At 34.3% G+C, this 19,441-nt stretch overlaps 1 long non-coding RNA gene across 1 annotated transcript; it reads left to right on the top strand.

Moving 5' to 3' along the window:
- Positions 1-1,365: 1,365 nt before the first annotated feature.
- On the top strand, positions 1,366-2,205 carry LOC108740328. Its single transcript, XR_001938316.1, has 3 exons — positions 1,366-1,519; positions 1,667-1,772; positions 1,992-2,205. It is a non-coding gene; the product is annotated as an uncharacterized LOC108740328 (long non-coding RNA).
- The last annotated feature ends 17,236 nt before the right edge of the window (positions 2,206-19,441 follow it).

The raw sequence follows: 19,441 nt of genomic DNA, 5'->3' as shown, positions 1-19,441 counted from the left end.
TACGATGCTACATTTTAGGATTACGTATGCTTCAACAAGGTCCATTTAAATCTATATGGGTATCTACTTGCTGAAACGAATCCCGGCGTAGCTAACCTCAACGTGATAGGCACGTTACCATAATCGAATAAAATAATTCGAAGTGGTCTCTATTCTGCCGAAACTGCCAAACGCGGATCGCAATTTCGATCTTTTTGGTTCCCACCAGCGCGTCGCAAACACCTCCGACAGAACACAGACCAACTTTTACCAGCTGTCATAATCGAATAAAATAATTCGAAGTGGTCTGTATTCTGCCGAAACTGCCACACGCGGATCGCGATTTCGATTTATGGTAACGTGCCTATCACGTTTAGGTTAGCTACGCTGGGATTCGTTTCAGCAAGTACATATCTATATATTTAAATGGACCTTGTTGGAGCATACGTAATCCTAAAATGTAGCAACGTACTACAGATGGCGTTTACCGCGCCAGTTGTGGTATTTTCTAAGTTATCCTTTGTCTAGATTTCATGCTAGGCCACAAGAAAATGTAAATAATCACATACTTGAAGGACAAATACTCGATAATTGATGTGCTGGGATCTAGACTCGCTTAGAATTTGTTGATCGTCGTCAGTTTAATTAATGGATATTCTTAAAAAAAAAGACGATTGATTGGTAATATATGGTGTAATATTGTAATAATCGAATCAGTGAACACTCAAACATACAAACATTACTTCATTTTCATAATTTATAGTGCTCTATCACCTCCTGCAAACTCGGAACTTATTTCTGTAACACCGTGTAGATATTTTAGAAGTGTTTTTCATAGTGCAGCCCGTACTGAAAAGGTTAACGCGAAATTAAACAAAATATTAAATTTTATCAAAATAAAGTTCACAGTGATTTTGGGCGTTTTCCATGTTCAAACCAACCTTAGATATACCTTTAAAATTTAAATGGTTATTTAAAAATTAAAAAGGTTTTGAAAGCAAATAAAGGCAGAAATACCCATTTTGATATGTACGGATAGATATTTGCGGAATATCATAATTTGTTGATGATTTAATCATTGTATATAACTAGTGGTTAACCAGCAGTTCATTTCGGATTATACCTCAAGATTCATCATAATTCTGATGAAAAATCGCCATTCTTGGAATTTCCGTATCATTCAAATGACATTTCACTCAACTATATTTGAAATCTTTAAATTTCTGTTTTTCTATTTCAGAATGCAATTTTGACACAATCCGCTTTGAATGTGGCTCTATATAATTATAAGTGTATGCGTCAAAATGTCAATCAAATCGATCCAATAGTGTAGGCTGTGCGTTCATCATCAGTCAGTCAGTCAGTCACTCGGTCAGTCACTTCAATTCTGAGCATGACAAACGCTTGATATATAACTTCGGCCCAAACCTGGTTGCCAAGTTTGGCCCACGACTGGACAGCCACTGGTGAACCAAGAATTGGTGAACAATACTAACCCAAGACTGGCAACCATTATTGGACCTAGCATGACAAACGCCTGGTATGTAACTTCGGCCCAAGCCTGATTGTCAAGCTTGATCTACAATATGACAGCCAATGCATAACCAAGACTTAATGAACAGTAGTAGCCTAAGATTGGTAACTAATATTGAAACAAGCATGTCAAACCCTTGGTATGTAATTTTAGCCCAAGCCTGGTTGTCAAGCTTGGTCTACAATTTGACAGCCAATGCTGAATTGACACTTAGTGAACAATACTAAACCAATATTGGACCGAACATGGCGAACGCTTGGTATGTATCCTTCGGCTCATGCTTGGTCCACGTAAACCACAAACAAAACTTGAGCAGCCCATATTGACGCAAGACTTGATAAACAATATGAGTCCAACATTGTGCTACTCATATTGTACAAGGCTTGATTAATAAAAGAAATCGAAGACTGGGCAGCCAATGTTACGCCAAAACTTGTTGACCAATAATCATATGTGGGTAAATCGAAATTCCGTTAAGTTTTAGGTATACACTTTTTTGATACAAACCCTTTCTAAAAAGTCACTGTAATTTCGTCAATGGTAGTAATAAGACAGTATTATTGCTGGATATTATAAAGAACTCCTTGGGGGAAGACGAATGGAGGAAAATTTGTGAATATAAGTCAGGATAAACTCCTTTCTGCTGGCGATGAGCAAAGCTGGGACAGTCCTGGTATTGATCATGACCTTGATTATTCCGACTTTGTATTGGTTTTGGTCTTGCGTGTTAAGTCTTGGTCTTGCTCATTTAATCATGCTTTTTTTTTTAATAAAATTCTTCTCAGCATACAAAAATGCTTTGCTCCAAGAAAAGAATATATTAAAGTTGCTTCAAATACTTTAACTCATAAATCTACCGGATATAATAATTTTTCGTTTAGTCTTGCATACCTATGTGATCTTGGTCTTGCAAATTCGATCTTGATTATAGTCTTGGTCTTGATCTTGGTTTTGCTCGTACAAAGACAGTCTTGACCTTGGTATTGGTCTTACACTTTCGCAGGATCTAGACCAAAACTGTAATACCAAGTCCAATTTTGCTCATCACTACTTTCTGCTCTTTACTATGGTTTTGTAAAAAGGAGTTTTGGGCAGTTTTATAAAGTGAGAAAAGTTAATTTTGCACAAAAATAGTAAATAGCTAATTGTACGAGACACGATTGCAAAATAAAATTTGGTGAAGCTGTTAAAAATTAGTAGATAGTGAAACATAATAGTCGCTATTAAAAATCAGATGAAAAATAAATTTTTAAGAGGACGTGACGGTTTTATAAATGGCTTGTGTTGATTGTTGCGGGTGTGTTGCTGGCCTAGATTTTTTCCTAAGGAACACTTAAACCCTCTTCGATAAAAATTAATTTAACGAAGTCGATATTTTAGGAAATAACGGTCGAATATTTTCTATCTGTGGTCTTGTTAGGGTGATAGAACGAGCAATAATAACTAATATGATTTTCAACTTTTAATAAACAACACACACTAAAACTAACACCGAAAAAATACTTAAAGATAAACTACAACGAATAAACTAAGAAGATGATTAATGCTTGAGCTTAATGCTTGAACGTAATGAACTTATTACATAGAAAAGATGCTTAAAAAGAACAACAAAATATAGGGGGTGGAGGTAAGTTAGTGGGGTGTTTTGACCTTAAGCTATGGTTAGTGACCACGTGACTACAATCACAAAATTGTTTGTGGATGGGGAGATCATCGACCCATCTGGTGACCAACGCGAAGGGACGTTACCTGCCGAGGGAAAACCTACATAATATGATAATAAAGTTCCTTTGTGGAACGACATATTTCTATGTTTAAACTGCGAATAATAAAATTGTTTTTTTTTTTATTCAAACGATTCATCATGAATTGCGCTCCAACAGCTTGGTTGGATTTTTAAATTTATTAGCGACTATTTTGTTTCACTGCTAATTACTGACGGTTTCAGCAAATCAAATTTTGCTGCTCAATTAGCCCTTAGCAATGAAGTAAAGGCAAGAAGCTAGTTGCAAAAAACTTAAACAACCTGTGATATTTTTATTGAAGGTGTTCGGAGTAGGTAAACATATTACAAGGTTTCGTGTTTTTTATTACCTCTTTTGTTAACTTTAAACGATTTCACAACGAAACTCAAACTTTTTATTGTACATGTTTGATTTACAAAAGAAAACATAGCAAAGACCAATTCAAAAGCATGCTGTGCTCTGAGATGATGTTTTTTTTCACTTACCTACTTTGCTTTCTATTTCTTATTTAATTGTTAAGTAATAGAAGCATTTCTGTGTCGATCATATTTCCTTTCACATTTTTTTGTTTAGTCTGGGTCAAATTCTTTAACTTTTTAATTCATAAAATTATTAACAGTTGTTGTTTTTATAGTGGGTTTTTTACACAATGAAGCAATAAAAGTGAATTAATTAACATATTTTTTGTTATTCCCTCCAAACTTAACCACTGTTGCTAGCCATCACTTGGATTTTTAGTAAAATGAAACAGTTTTTATAGGAATAATTTATATGACTTAAATTTAATATATCATCTCAAACACTGCTACTATGTGTAGCTGGATTCATAAAATTATATTTTCGTTCAAGAATTCTTAGCAATTCTTTTATTAACTTTGGCTTGATCTTGTTGATTGATAAGCAGGTTAGATTGTCTCTTCGTGAGATACTCATTAAATATGGTAGTTTGACCTCTAAAGATGATAAAACTACAAGGTGCTCCCTTTTTAAGGGGTATGTTTTTGAGTAATGTTAAAAAAGGCACCACTTTTAGTTTTTTCCAAATAACTCAAAACCAAAGGAATTTTCAAGATTTTTACAATTACTGTTTTTTTTAGAGAATTGGATTCTCCAACGAAATACTTTACGTTATTTTCTTTTACCATTTTTAGTATCGAAGATAATTAAGAAAGTCACCGTTTTTTCTTTTTTTCGTTAAATTGTCTATATATTTTTTTCCTAGGCAATTTTAATATATACAAATGTTCAGAGAAAAAAGATAGCTCTTGAAAAAATACACATTTTTTATCCTGTTTTATCGCCAACGTGTTTGTTTTTTAATTTCCGACGTATCAAATCATTTTTTTACTAGGAACCGTTTTCAATATAAGTTATTATCAACAATTTTAAGATTAATTTTTAATACTCTTGAGTTTTGAGGAGTGTGTACGTTCGAATCATTCACTGTGCTCAGCCTCTATATATATTTATATTAAAACGGAAGTATGTACTAAAATGTTAAAATGGAAACTTGTTTTCTTTGTTCATAAAAATACTGAAGCAAGAAGCATTTCGTCCGTCTCATCTTTCTCACCCGTACCACCACCCACCTATTCCCACCTGCTCGCCTACCAGCATTAGTGGCTGATGCGAATGTGTTGTTCCATTATTTAAATCCATGTGTTCAATATCCATAAGAAAGGTTAGTATGACAACTTCTTAAACATGAAGGGCTAATTAGAGACATATTCGAAGCAAAAACAGGAGTTTCTGACTTATTTGGAGAAATCTGAAGGGGGTACATTTTTTAAGATTAGATACACAAAAACGCACTGCTTAAAAAATGGGTACATTGTGGTTTTATCATCTTCAGAGGCCAAATTACCATATTCAATCACGAAACCTCTTTACCGCAATTGTTACATGCTTTCTTTACTACAGTCAAACCTGGGTAAGCGAGAGTTAAAGGGATCCGAGTATTATTCTCACTCATAGAGTTTTCTCATTTACATTAATAAAACTCGAACATTAACACGGTGCCAGACCGTTAAGAAATATACACATTTGTCTATAAATAGGTACTTATTTTATTTATTTAAAGGAATCAGTTAATTTTTCCGGACTATCCTTTTTACAATTTTGAATATGTTTTTCAAATTTCATAAATTTCATCAAAAATGAAATCAATTTTTCGCTTCAACATTTTGAGGGAACAACGTCAAATGTACTTTCTCCATTGATTGTTATCAACTGAAACCAAATGTTGAGGATGAGTACCATGAGCAGGTAGGAATAATCGCACAAGCGTGCTGCAGATGTTTATTAATTGTAAACGGTATCGCTTGCAGAGGTCTAGAGTAAGCAATTGTCACTTACAGAGGTCTAGAAGTGAAAAATGACTCTCTCTAAAAGAGGTACTCACACTGTCACTCATAGAGGTTTTCGGGGCTAAAAATGACGGAACCTGACTGTTAAACAACAGCCTTTCGCTTTATTGAGGGGTCGGTTAGAACTCGTGTCGGCAGGGTGTCGATATTGTCACCTTCTAAGAAAAAGCGACATCTGGGAGTAGTAAAATCAAACAAGGGTGACAAGCGTAACAAAATAAGTTTTTAAAGACAGTTCCTGTTGAGAGGTCACATCAAACACATTGTATAAGTTAGCCATTAGTTTTCAGTAGTTAAGAGAGTTAAATTGTAATTGTTAAGGTGTAAATAATAAACTAAATTAAAGCAGTTCACAGTTTTAGTCAATCATTTTTAAGATATATTTCAATCAAACATACGAGACAAAGCCAGCAGTGCTTAAGTTAAAAGCACCACTATTTAGCATATTTTTTTTGCTAAACATACAACACTGACTATTTTTGTCGCTAATAGAGTTTTCTCATTTATCCAGGTTCGACTGTATTTGTCTTTATTCAATAGCCTAATAGAAGAAACGAGTTCAATAAAAGTGTTACTAATCGGGATTGATAATATTTTATATTTTTGGTTTGAATATTTCAAGTGATTTAAGATCGGTTTAAAATATAGAAGTAAATGCCTCCAAGTAGCGTGTACTTTACAAACGGCCACGCGCCGAGAGCATTAGTATTTGCATACACACGATCTAACAAATTGATCCAACCATCCGACCACTACGATAAATTGTGGAATGTGCAAACTTGTTGGTCAACAAAATTTTTGCCGGGGTAGTTGGTCGGACAAAACTACTCGACATCCGATTTTTGCTGAAAAGTTGTACCGTGTGGATATATGTTCGGCCAACTTCCGTACCTGGGAACACTTGAATGTCACAGAAACAAAAATTCGCACAAAAACATTGAAGGGCTTTTCCATTAATTAATAAAAATCTTTTACACATAAATTGACGAGGTAAAACGTCTTTTTAATTGTTTATAACTGACTAAATATTCAAAATTTTATTTATTCATTAATTATTAATTAAATTGGTTTGTATAAAAAACTAATCGAAGATAAAAAGTTTTTGAAACAAAAGTGAATTTTTTTTGAAAGGCAAATAAAATTATGAGGATTTACTCAAATGTAAAATAAGGCTCCCTTATCTAAAGGTTTGGGACTACAGCACTCCTAGCTTCCGCCCCGCTTGAAGACAGTACCTACTTGTAACTGCACACGTTTGTATTAAATATAAAGAATTATTGCTTATTATTAATTAATTACTCAAAAAGGTGAAGTTAGCTTTGCGATACAAATTGTGCGTTGCAGCAAAGGTAAGAACCCATTGAAAGTTATAATCAGTACCGAATTAAGCCAGCGCGGGGCCTGTAGCAAATTCTATCAAAGGGCCCTTGCACTGTTTTAGGTTAGGTACTTATCGAGTTTATGGTATTAAATAAAACAAAACTGTTACAAACAAACTTTTCTTGATTTAATTTGAGCAAATTTATAAATACGAGGGAGGTTCAATAAGTACCCGTGTTTGAACACAGAGGACGTTCCTGGGGGAAATTGGTGTCATCGTGTGCTGCCATCTATCAAACCATGCCAAAACGAATTTCACACTGATTGATAGGTTCGTTTGGATTTGGCAGCCATTCGACTGAGACGTGTTTCGTTATTTTCGCTAAGATGGAAAAAGAACAGTATCGTTCGGTAACTTGCTTTTTGTTTTTGGATGGGAAAAAATGCGAAGAGATGAAAACAAAGTTGCATACTGTTGATGGAGACATTTCGCCATCTACCACCACAGTTAGATATTACTTCAACGAATTTAAACGTGGCAAAGATCCGTTTTTGATAGGAGCGACCAAGAAGCCTGGAAAAAGTTGTTACCGAGGAAATCATTTACGGATTTTTTAGGAAAAGGAAGAACGATCACTGGACAATACTACAGTGAGTTATTAGACCACTTCGAGACACGGACGCATTTGGCGAAAAAGAAGGTGCTTTTTCAACACGATAACGCACCGGCACGTTCATCAGGAGTTGTTGCCGCCAAACTGCATGAATTACGTTATGAACTGCTGCCTCACACCCCGTACTCACTCGATTTGACTCCCTGCGACTTCGTATTGTTCCCTACCATGAAGAAATGACTCGCGAGAAAAAAAATTTAGCTCAAACGAGGAAGTCATCGCCGAGACAGGGGGGATTTTGGAGAGTTTGACAAATCTTATTTTTTGGAGAGGTAAAAAAATGACAGGGACGTTGGGAGAAGTGTATCTTTCTAAAAGGGGACTATGTTGAAAAATAAAAAAAAGAGGTGTCTTCATTTCTAACACGGGTACTTATTGAACCGCCCTCGTAATGTTGTTGATATCGACTTCACGGAGTAAATCATGTTCAGTATTCATTAAAGTGAGGTGATTAAGATGTTGTTGGCTCATCGTGTTCCTCAATTCATTTTTAACACGTTTTAATGTTGAGAAACATCGTTCACTACTGGAGTTGGTGATCATGAGGGACAAATATAACGCAAAGCAATTTTAACATTCGGGAAACAAGATTGTAAAGAATTATTTATCAACAGCTTGTAAACCTGCATTTCCAGAGCCTCATGATTCTGCTGTCAATAATATTATTTAAGAAAACAATACTCAACACAATTACGAAACCACTTTTCTCAAGAATGGTTCATATAGAACGTACTATTATTATCATCCAAACGTAAATATTGATTATTCCTTATAGATTGGTAATCAATATAACCCTTTTCAAATCGGTCGGGTTATTACGACTAGCACGGAGAAAATATTAGGGAATTCCCCGTTTTGTTTGGCAATATTGCCAACTTGCGTGTAGTGCGGTGCGAAACATGATTAGAGCAGTTAGAAAAATAAAATTAAAGTTGATCATTTTGATGCAAATATTTTATTCTTAGTAATTGTGAGTTGTGACTAAATCTAATATATAAATAATACTTTTTTATGGTCAGAAAACATTGATGCGCGGGGCACCCAAATACGCGGGGCCCGCAGGATTTGCTACCCTTGCTTCGTGGCTAATCCGGCACTGGTTGTAATACTCATTTTAAATGGTTTCGTGACAATTGCGAACGTTCCATTCGTGTACAAGAGAATTTTGTTTGGAAGATTCTTCTGAATTCAAGGTTGTCATCCGGTAACCCGATCGGGTAATATTTAAATCACGATTGTTTAAACTGCAATAATTTTCTTTCTTCTAAATGTTCTATAACACGATAAAAACTATCACCAATTTTCTAAATATAAAGAAATCCGTGACCATCATCAAGAAATGTGGTAAAGTAAATGGTAAAATGGTTTAAATTATTATTTTATGAAGTTTAGTTGTTTGTTTACAACTTTTCCTTTGTTAGGTATAAACCGCGGTGGTATTTTAAAAATAGGTATTAGTACTCGATGAGAAATTCAAAGGATTTAGGTTTTAAACGAGTGAACGGCTTAAAAGAACAAACGACTTGTTGCTTGCTTTCAGATACAAGTTTTAATGGGCTCTTGCCGACGATTTCTACTCTAAAACATAAAAGCAAATGTGTAGTTTTGCAGTTCCTAACTAAAGAGTTTTAATTCTCTAGCATTACTAAGCTCAATTTCTACACAGAAAGAGTGGAATTACGTACGCTTTGTCGTCACTATTTTCCGAAGGCTGGAGTAAATATTGTCACAATAAGTATTACGTATACAATCCTAGTCTATTACACTGTTCTACTTTTGTTTTCTAATTTATTTTTCCATAATAATTCTAGTCAGTTAAAAGTCACAAACTCTTTGGTTTTTACAAACTAGAAATTTAAAAATAAACTTGAAATTATGTTAGCTAATAACATATAAAACGTCTAATAAATTAAAAAATACTTTAAATTGCTTGTGACAACTTTAAAGTTCTTTTTCAATTTTTTGAAGTGAAACTTATTTACACACGGTAGAATTAGTTCGTTTCATGCGAGTTGCTATGTAACGAAATCATACAACGCATTTCCCCCCTTCTGTCTGTCCCTATGTATGCTTAGATTTTTAAAACTACGCAACGGATTTTAATCCGTTTTTTTTTTTAATACATAGAGTAATTCAAGAGGAAGGTTTATATGTGTAATACATGCATAATATATTAGAGAAACACTGATAATCTTAGAGGTTTGCAATGTGAAGTTGTAAATAAACACATTTTTTGAGCTTACATTGCAAACGCTTGGCTGAACCATACGAGATAGATCAAAATAATATAGTACAGGTCTACAAAAAAGTCCGCGATGGTATATGTCTATCTCTTAGAGATAACCCACAATAACTATTTTCTATCATTTACTTTTTACGAGAAATAATGGCTTATTTACGAAGCGATTTTAAGAAATACAGCATTAATCCTCATCCAATTAAGTACTTTTAAATACATTGTGCGTTTAATATAGATCAATATGGCCCTTTAGAGCATGTAATTTAAATGAATATTTTCAAATATATTACAGACTTAAAATGCAGGGACATAGACATTGCAACGGTACCGGCCGGGGGGGGGGGCGGTTTGTATTGTCTAATGACAAAAAAACTGTGATTGTTGTATATAAAGACATTCTGTAGTATATTTACTATCAGCATTGCACCCGTGCGAAGCATAGCGTACAAATAATACCATTAAAACCATTCCTTAACCCCTATCCCGGTATGTTTGTGTGTTTGAAGAAGTTTCACTTCAGTAGCGTGTTGTATAATTACACGTTGTATTTTTTTTATGTATATTTCTTAATTATAATAACAATGAAATAGCGCACTCTCGGTTTTACCGGAAATACCACAGTTTCAAAAACATTCGAATATTTTAAATACCTCTTGCCGTTCCCTATTGACCTATAGCTTCGTGAACGGTTTAGATCAATCACCCTATTACTAATTAAATCTCTTTCGATCCTAAATTCACATTCCTTTGATTTACTTTGCTTAACAAGTTTAGTTTAATAGAGTTCACAGTCCGATAAAAGATAAGTCAATGTCTTTTAGGTAATCCAAACGGAATACGGAAAAAATAAGATCAAGATAAAATAGAAAAATTAGTTGCTGATTTTAGATACCTAGGAAGTCAGATAAGTCAGGATGGAAGAAGTAGTTGGGATATAAATCAGAGGATAGCACAGGGTCGAGTCGCCTTTAATAAAAAGAAGTCACTTCTATGCTCGCGAACGGTTAATTTAGAAATTCGAAAAAGGTTGTTAAAGGTGTATGTTTGGAGCACGGCGTTGTACGGGTGCGAAACATGGACGGTGGGCGCTGCGGAAAAGAAAAGGTTGGAAACGTTCGAAATGTGTTGTTATAGGCGGATGATGAGGATAACGTGGGTAGAAAAAGTTAGAAATGAAGAGGTATTGGAAAGAATAGGAAAACAGAGGATTCTATGGAAGTCCATAAAAAATAGGCGAGATAAGTTGGTAGGACACCTTCTCAGGCATGAAGGTCTAGTCAGAGACATATTAGAGGCAAAAACAGGAGTTAAGAGGGGTAGAAGTAGACTTAGATTAGATTACTGTTCGCAAATAGTTAAGGATGTGGGCTGTTCTAATTTTAGGGAATTGCGTTTAAGTTTAGCTCAGGATAGGAAAGAGTGGAGGTACGTGTCCAACCAGTCTTAGGACTGACGACCTTATGATGATGATGTAGAAATTGCGACAAATTATGAGTTGCAGATCAAGGTAATTATAGTCAGATTTGAGAAGCATTTGCCTAATCGTAGATTTAACAGACAAACAGACAAAATTTAGAGTAGCTTTCCGCATATTTGATAATAACCGCAAAAGAAGTGCTAGTTTTAATTTAATTAGGAGCGTCGATAATCCTTCCCTTCTACACGTTTACGAAAGGTTGCTGTTGTCACCTCTCGTAGTTTAGTGGTCAGAACATTGGTGCGTAATGCCAAAGGTCCCGGGTTCGATTCCCGGCGGGGATGTGACAACAGCAACAATTTTTCCCTCATTAATTTGAGGTAGTTTGTAGTGGGTGAATAAAAAATCGAAAGAAAATGATTTCAAATTAATATTAAAAACATCAATAACAAAAGTCTTGTTAAGGATGATCTCATTGACCTCAAATTGAAAATAGTATTGTGATTCGATCTAAATGTAAAGAATGTTAGCAACTTTTGGTGTTCAATTAAAACCAAAAATCGACGTGAAAGATGACATGCTCCTTCTGTGTTGTCACAAACAAGTTCTCAGTGTAACGTGTTTATTCAATTTAAGCAGTAGAAATCTCATAATATAATTGATAACGTCTAAAGTAAAACCGTACCTAATAAAAAGTATTTTTAATTTTTCCTGCCTCCTTGTCTTACAATTGGATTTGGGAGAGGTCCGTGAAATATTTGAAATTTTGAAACTCGTCCGCGATTAGAAAAAGGTTAAACCCTGCGGTGGAACTGCTGGAATTTTCCAATAAATCGTAAATCGCCTATATGTAGGGAGTAAAATAAATAAAGGTAACTCGCAGTGACAATACCTCAATGATGATATGTTAGAGTATTTTATTCACAGAAGGCATGAGTTTTATACATTTCCTAGTACAATATTGGAATTTTATACAGTTCCTAGAATTGAAGCTCCAGACCAAAATCGCTACAAAAATTTTTTCATTGATTTCTGGTCATTCCACATAATAGAATTAGGTATGAAAAGGTGGGGGAGGCAGTTTTTTATGACTTTTTAAATTTCTAAATAATAATTTTTCAAAATTCAGATCACAGTTCTAAACTGTAGGTACGAGAAGAGATGGGTGAGGAGATAAGGGCGGAAGGGGGAGGTGTTCAAAATTATAAAAGCTTTTAATTTCCCTATCTCACGATTGTCACTGCGTAAAATTCTTTTATTAATATTAAAAGAAGAAATAGCTATACATACACCATATATCCTATGATGTATGCTACAATATATCAAAAATGTGTCTCTCGCCTGAAATATAATCATTGATCCCTCAGAAATGACCAGAAATTGTTGAAAAATTTTTTGTACCGATTTTGGTCTGGAGTTCCAATTTTAGGAATTGTATGAAATTCCTATATTGTTCTAGAAAATGTATAAAACTCAAGCTTTCTGTGAATAAAATACTATAACATATCAGGGCAAGGGCATTAAATAAACTCCAATCTGTCATAAATAAAACCAAACAATGACGTCACGAATTATTATCCAAAATTGGGCAATTTTGAAAAATTATCGTTCAAAAAAATTTTGTTTTTATTTATGAAGTCATTAAAAACTGTCTCCCCAACCTTCTAATATCTAATTCTATTATGTAGAATGACTTCAAATCGATGAAAAAATTTTTGGAGCGATTTTGGTCTAGAGCCCCAATTCTGGACAATTACTTACTAATTTATTTAGTCTAAACATTATGTGCAGTACTAAACTGTTTATGTTTATCTTAGACATTCGATTATCGGTAATGTTTACATTCTCCATCCATGCGGTTGCAGATTTTCTATTGCATTGCACCATTCAGTAGACACCCATGATGCCAATTCACGCACAGGACCGACTTCGGATTATTAATTATTGTGATATTCTTAAGTAAGCATAACGCTACATTAAATACGTTATAAAGTGCAGAATATTCACTTTGCGAAACCGGAAGTTTAAACCGATCTCACTCTCATACCCTCCTTATTTGTCCAATATTGCGCCCTGTTATTTTAATTCTTTTCTACTACTCAACAGGGACTTCATGGGTAATTATTGTACCCATTGTATATAGTTCTGGATTCAGGAATAGTCCGAAGAAATTTTCAGCGACTTAATGAAAAATTTGCTATAAGCTAAGGGAAGTAGTCTAATGCGTACCACGTTTAATATTTTATTTAATATTTCTCTCAATTAAAGTCATATTTAAAAGTCTTTGTGATATTTTCAAATATACATATTTATTTTATCACTGAAACTGTAAATTGTAAACAAAATTTTATGTGTAATTATTAAAATTCGGATTTAGGAAATTTGACTCCTGAATCGTACTGGCCGGTTTCCTAAATCGTACTTAAATGGTCAAAACATGTTAACGTTTTGATTCGAAAAAGGTATTCAAATGTGAAAAACAAATATTCTAAAAATAACCACTCAAACTTCATATACATTAATAAATAAATCAAAAAGAGATTCATTCTAATTACCACAAAATTTGGTCGCGGTGGACACGTGTTTCACCCATTTCTAAAGTTTACATTATTAACTAAACCTTTTGCAAAAGTTGGAACAAGACGAATTAGAGATGGGTCCAAAATTTGAATTCCTGATGAAGTAATTTTTATTCTTTTATATATGTAAACTTTCCCAAGCGTCGAGTTCTGATTTGAAAGAGATTTTCTTGGTTGTTTTTAAACATTTAGGGCCTATAAAGTGGTTTGTTTTAAAAATAGGATTTATTTGGAAGGCAGCAATGTGTTCTTCATACTTTATTGTTAAGGTAGACCGTTTTGCCCAACATATTATTTAAGTTCATAACCTTCACAGTTTATATTGTAAATTCCGGTGTTTTGATCATTTTCATTTATTATTAGTGCCCCTAAGAGGTTTTTACGGTTATTATTTGTTTTTAAAATTGTAATGAAATTAAATTCTTTTAAACTCTAATTCATCTTGTGTCCATTTTACCATAATTCATAAAAAAGAAGGAAAATTAAACCGATCAATAAAATGGTACCATTTGAGGATTCGAACAATTTTAGACATATCGCATTATGACAAGTTTATTCGAACCTTTTGTTAATATGTTTTGCAATGGAAATAATCTGCAAACTGTCTTTTTTCAATTTAGATTGCCAAAGCTTTAAAAATATTACAACTTTAAAATAAAATGCTTAATCCATACCATGTAAATATTACGTGAGTGTGTGCCAATATAAAACAATATACGTTACAGTGCTGTTTTAAATTGAGTCTAATCGAGTTACCTACATGTTGTAAGTTTCTTACAGAATAACACTTCTATTTTTAAGCAATAGATGGTGGCAGCTGTTCTAAAATAAGAAAAAGTGAAAAAGTACGATTTAGGTGACGATACGAAATAGACTACTTTATTTTACTTGTAACAATGACTATACGTGTAGAAAAATAAATAAATATAGAATGTAGCAAGTTTGCAGAAGGTAATAGAGCACCATAAAGCATGAAAATTAAAGTAAAAGTGGTCGGAAAGTCGATGTTATTAGAAGTAGGTCAATGTGTCAGTGTTATAGGTTAGTGTAGAATAGTATTACTGAATAGACCAATGCGTGAGTTTCTAATGAAAAAGATTTTCCTAGACGCTGGATTGGACACGTATAGGTCCTGATTATGACCAGAGCGTGGTCCTGACCTAAATCCGTTTGACTTCTTTGTATGGGGTAGTATAAAACAACGAGTGCATGAAATGTCAGTACAGAACACTAGTGATTTGCACAGTCGTGTATGATCGCTGCAAATGAAGTACGCTAAAACTCAGACATTTTTACGCGACTCAGACATAATTTTTCTATTGTCCGTACATACGTACCCATGTATGTGATGTTGTTGTATTTAATTTTTTTTTTAATAGGAGGAAGGGGGTATTATCGTACTTAATATAAAAAGAGTAATGCACATTGGCAATACCTCAATTCATATAATGTCCTTAATACGTATAAAAATAGATGATACTTTTACTTTAAAACATAAAAAATCAATTTTATTAGGAAAGGGGTGAAACAGGAAAATAGCCTTTTGCAAACATACGTACATATTTGCATTGTTAAACGCTTGATGGTGGTGAAGTATCATATTTCTAAATTTTAGTACCCTACCTGCAGTAATATTAATTTAACTAATTAGATACCTACCAATCGATCAATCAATACATTAATGAGCTGTAGAAACATGAGATATATTGTGAGTTACTTCCATTTTAGATGATTAAAATACATAGCTTCAAAATTTCAATGCAAAGCTATTGAATTCTATCTGGCTATTGAATATGAAATATAGAGCAGCACAGTAGGAACACCAGTTATTCCAATTAATTTGACAGTAAATAACGACCAATGGCGTAGTTGCATCGTATATTACTTGAGTACAATATAGATATACATAGCTATCTGTGAACATATGAAATGAAAGATCAACTACTACTTTATATTGGTAATTTTCAGTTGAAACCGTCCGAATTTGGATATATAGTGTTTAGCACTTTACATATTCTACCAATAAAGGAAAATTTTCCTTATCGCAATCTAATTTCCACCTAAGGCGGTTTCGTCCATAACTCCCTTATTATACGGGGTCAGTTCAAAAACTATCGCGAATTTTGAATTTCCGCGGGTTACGTATATTTGATTTTCGATTTTTTGTGGCATATGTTGGTATTCATGTCACTCACTTATACCGATAATTTCGGTCATATTGCATGTTCAGTTAAATTTTGACTCGTCTTCGATTTTTGCCTATTTCAAAAAAAGGATCAAAGAATCTGTATCAAATTTTGTATGAAAAACAAATTTAAGTGCATGGGCGCATTTCGAATGTTGACTGTAGTATATGGTGAAGCTACCTTGGACGGAAGCAACGTTTATCTGTGGTACAAAATGTTCTCAGGGGGCTGAGAAGATGTGAACGACGAAGGGCGTGCCGGACGCCTGAGCACGTCAACAACAGACGAAAACGTTGATGAAGTGAAGAAAATATTACTGGCCAATCATCGAATCTCCCTTAGAGAAGTTGCTGAGGGTCTAAATATATCGATTGGCTCCTGCTTTTCCATTTTTATCAATGATTTGGGCATGAGACGGGTCGCTGCAAAATTCGTACCAAAATTGCTCAATTTCAATCAAAAACAGCATCGCATTAACATTACTAAAAAGTTGTTGGACTCTGTCCGTGACGACCCAAATTTGCTCCAGAGGGTCATGATTGGTGACGAATCATGGGTTTATGGTTTTGACGTGGAAACCAAAGCTGGATCATTCCGATGGAAGCTGTCGCACGAGCCAAGACCGAAAAAGCCTCGTCAAGATTGGTCGAATGTGAAGGTTTTGCTTAATGTTTTCTTCGATTACAGGGGCGTGGTGCATCATGAGTTCTTACCACAGGGTAGAACAGTCAGTAAGGAATATTACCTGCATGATATACCTACGCAATTTTCGCAAAGAAATCCGCTCCAGAAACGCCCGAATTTTTGGTCAAAAACAACACACTAATAATGCCGCAGCCACCGTATTCCACAGATCTGACCCCTGTGACTTTTTCTTCTTCCCGAAACTGAAGAGGTTCATGAAAGGACAACGCTACGCTACAATTGAGAAGATAAAGTCGGCATCGAAGGAGGAGCTGCACAAGATCACCAAAAATATTTTTTTGAAGTGCTTCAAGGATTTTAAAAACCGTTGGTACAAGTGTATATAGTTATAATATCTGGTAGCGATTACCTTGAAGGGAACAAAATAGATATTCAGGAATAAATAAATAATTTTTGAAAGAACGCAACATTCGCAATACTCTTTGAACAGACGTCGTACATTGAATAACTTTTTTTACAAATGGAATTACCCAAATTAAGTGATACCGTTCGATGCGAAGTTAAAAGCCCATTCTATTGATATAAGGTTTTATATATAATATAATGGATTTCTTCTGGAAACCTGTTACATATGTACGATTTTTTCTGCTCTGCATAATGTACACTTTTTGCAAAAAGTAAAAGGATACGGTAATTCGTGCTAAAACGAACTTACTAAACCGCAGGGTTTCAGCTTTTATGGTTCAGATGCTATGTTTGCTCTCATTCAAACAGCTGAACTCGTGTTTTTTTTAAAGTTGAATATTTCAAAAACTAGTAGAGATAGGTACAGCGAACTGCTACAAACTACAAAATCGGCCTAAACTAAACAAAGAAACTAAAAATGTAAAAATATACAGGGTGTTCCATTTACAAATGGCCATCCATAAATTACGTCACAGGAATTTCATGATTTTTTGACCCCTACCTCGCCCTTGTCACAGCTAGTCACATTAGTGAGACTCCCCCCTTCCTAGTGTGACGTCACAGATTTTGCAATTTTGACAACTAGAAATTATTGGATTAAAACAGCATTTCCGAAATTAGTTTTATTTCTATTTCAATTATTCAATGAAATTAACATTTCATGAAATTAACAAAAAAACGATTACTTAAATTACGGTAAAGCAATTTATTCAGCTTGAGCCCATTGACTTTGAAGCCACCCCTTTAAATTATTTATAAATATAAACATTGTAAAGTTCGTGTTTTAACACGTAGATTTTGAAAATTTTGAAATGTGAAGTCTCGAAATTTAGGACCCCTCCCATCCCCTTGTCACACAATGTCGCATTTCATTGACCCCCTCCCTCCCCATTAACATGTGACGTAATTTACGGATGGCCCCAATAACGACGTTAGGTCGCTAAGAAAAACTGAAACACCCTCTCATGATTAAAAATATTTTCTGTATGTGCTCCATATGATTCCAGGCCACTTTTATTAAAACATTTTCTTTAGTATAATATTAAAGTTATAGATAAAACCGCCTTAGATGGAACACCTTGTATACTATTGTATTTATAACTTTATGACCGAATATTAACATTTCCACGCGCTCGACACGTCAAAACATTGATTATTTTCAATTAAAAATTCCGATCATTTAGTTCGACGTCTTAATTAGGATATTTAACCCGAAAGCACAACAATCGGCTGAAAAGGTTATGGCCTCGGTATTTTGGGATGTGCGTGGTGTAATATTCATCAGCTATTTTGAAAAGGGAAATACCAGCAAGAGTGAATATTATATAGGGATATTGGAGCGTTTGAAAGCCGAAATTGCAAAGAAACGACCACATATAGCAAACAAAAATTTTATTTCATCAAGACAACGCACCGTGTCACATGAATTGCTCGAACATCCACCGTATTCGCCAGATTTGGCTCCCAGCAACTGCTGGTTGTTCGCAGATCTTAAAAAAATGCTTACCGGTAAGAAATTTCGCTCGAATGAAACTCAGACCTATTTTGATAGGATAGATAAATCGTTCTACAAAAATGGTATTGAAATGTTAGAGCGACGTTGGAATGATTGTGTGACTCTTGATGGAGATTACATTGACGGATAAAGCCAATTTTGAACAGAAAGAAACGTTTTCTTTGTTAGGTCCGGGATTTTTCAGCCTAAATGTTAAAATGGCGGCCACAGTGTATTTGATTCGATAACACATCCGAGTTCACCTATTATTTTAAATAACAGACACGTATATTATTTTAAAATAGTCAGAATGGGCAACATTTTTTAACGCGGAATATTCGAAATTGTCTTGTTTCCAAATTATATCGCCCGTGCACGACGCGTTATTAAAAAAAAGTTAGTCACCCTCAACTAACCTTCTATCAATTGATACTTCTGGTGTATAATCAATATTTTTGATTAACTGGTCAAACAAAGTGCAACGATCCATTTATGAACGAATACACGCATGCACGCATGGCTAGTTATCATGCGGAAAACCATTTTTCTCTTACGATTAGCTTGAATCTGACATTTTCTGTCGCTCATAATTTTTAGTTACGATCCCCGTTGGCCATTTTCCCCAAAAAGGAAAAAAGAGACAATAAAAACTTTGGTATGACTCCAAAAAGATAGGCTAAGGTTTATCGCTATATAGTCCTATAAAATATTGAAGCGTCTTGATGCATTAAAAGNTTTATTTATTGTGTTTATAAACTCCGGTTTAAAAGATAAGGACGAATAAATTACAAAGTTGT

This window comes from Agrilus planipennis, unplaced genomic scaffold (assembly GCF_000699045.2).
Source record: "Agrilus planipennis isolate EAB-ADULT unplaced genomic scaffold, Apla_2.0 scaffold205, whole genome shotgun sequence".
Classification (NCBI taxonomy): Eukaryota; Metazoa; Arthropoda; class Insecta; order Coleoptera; family Buprestidae; genus Agrilus; species Agrilus planipennis.
This window is presented reverse-complemented; position numbering and strand designations above follow the sequence as displayed.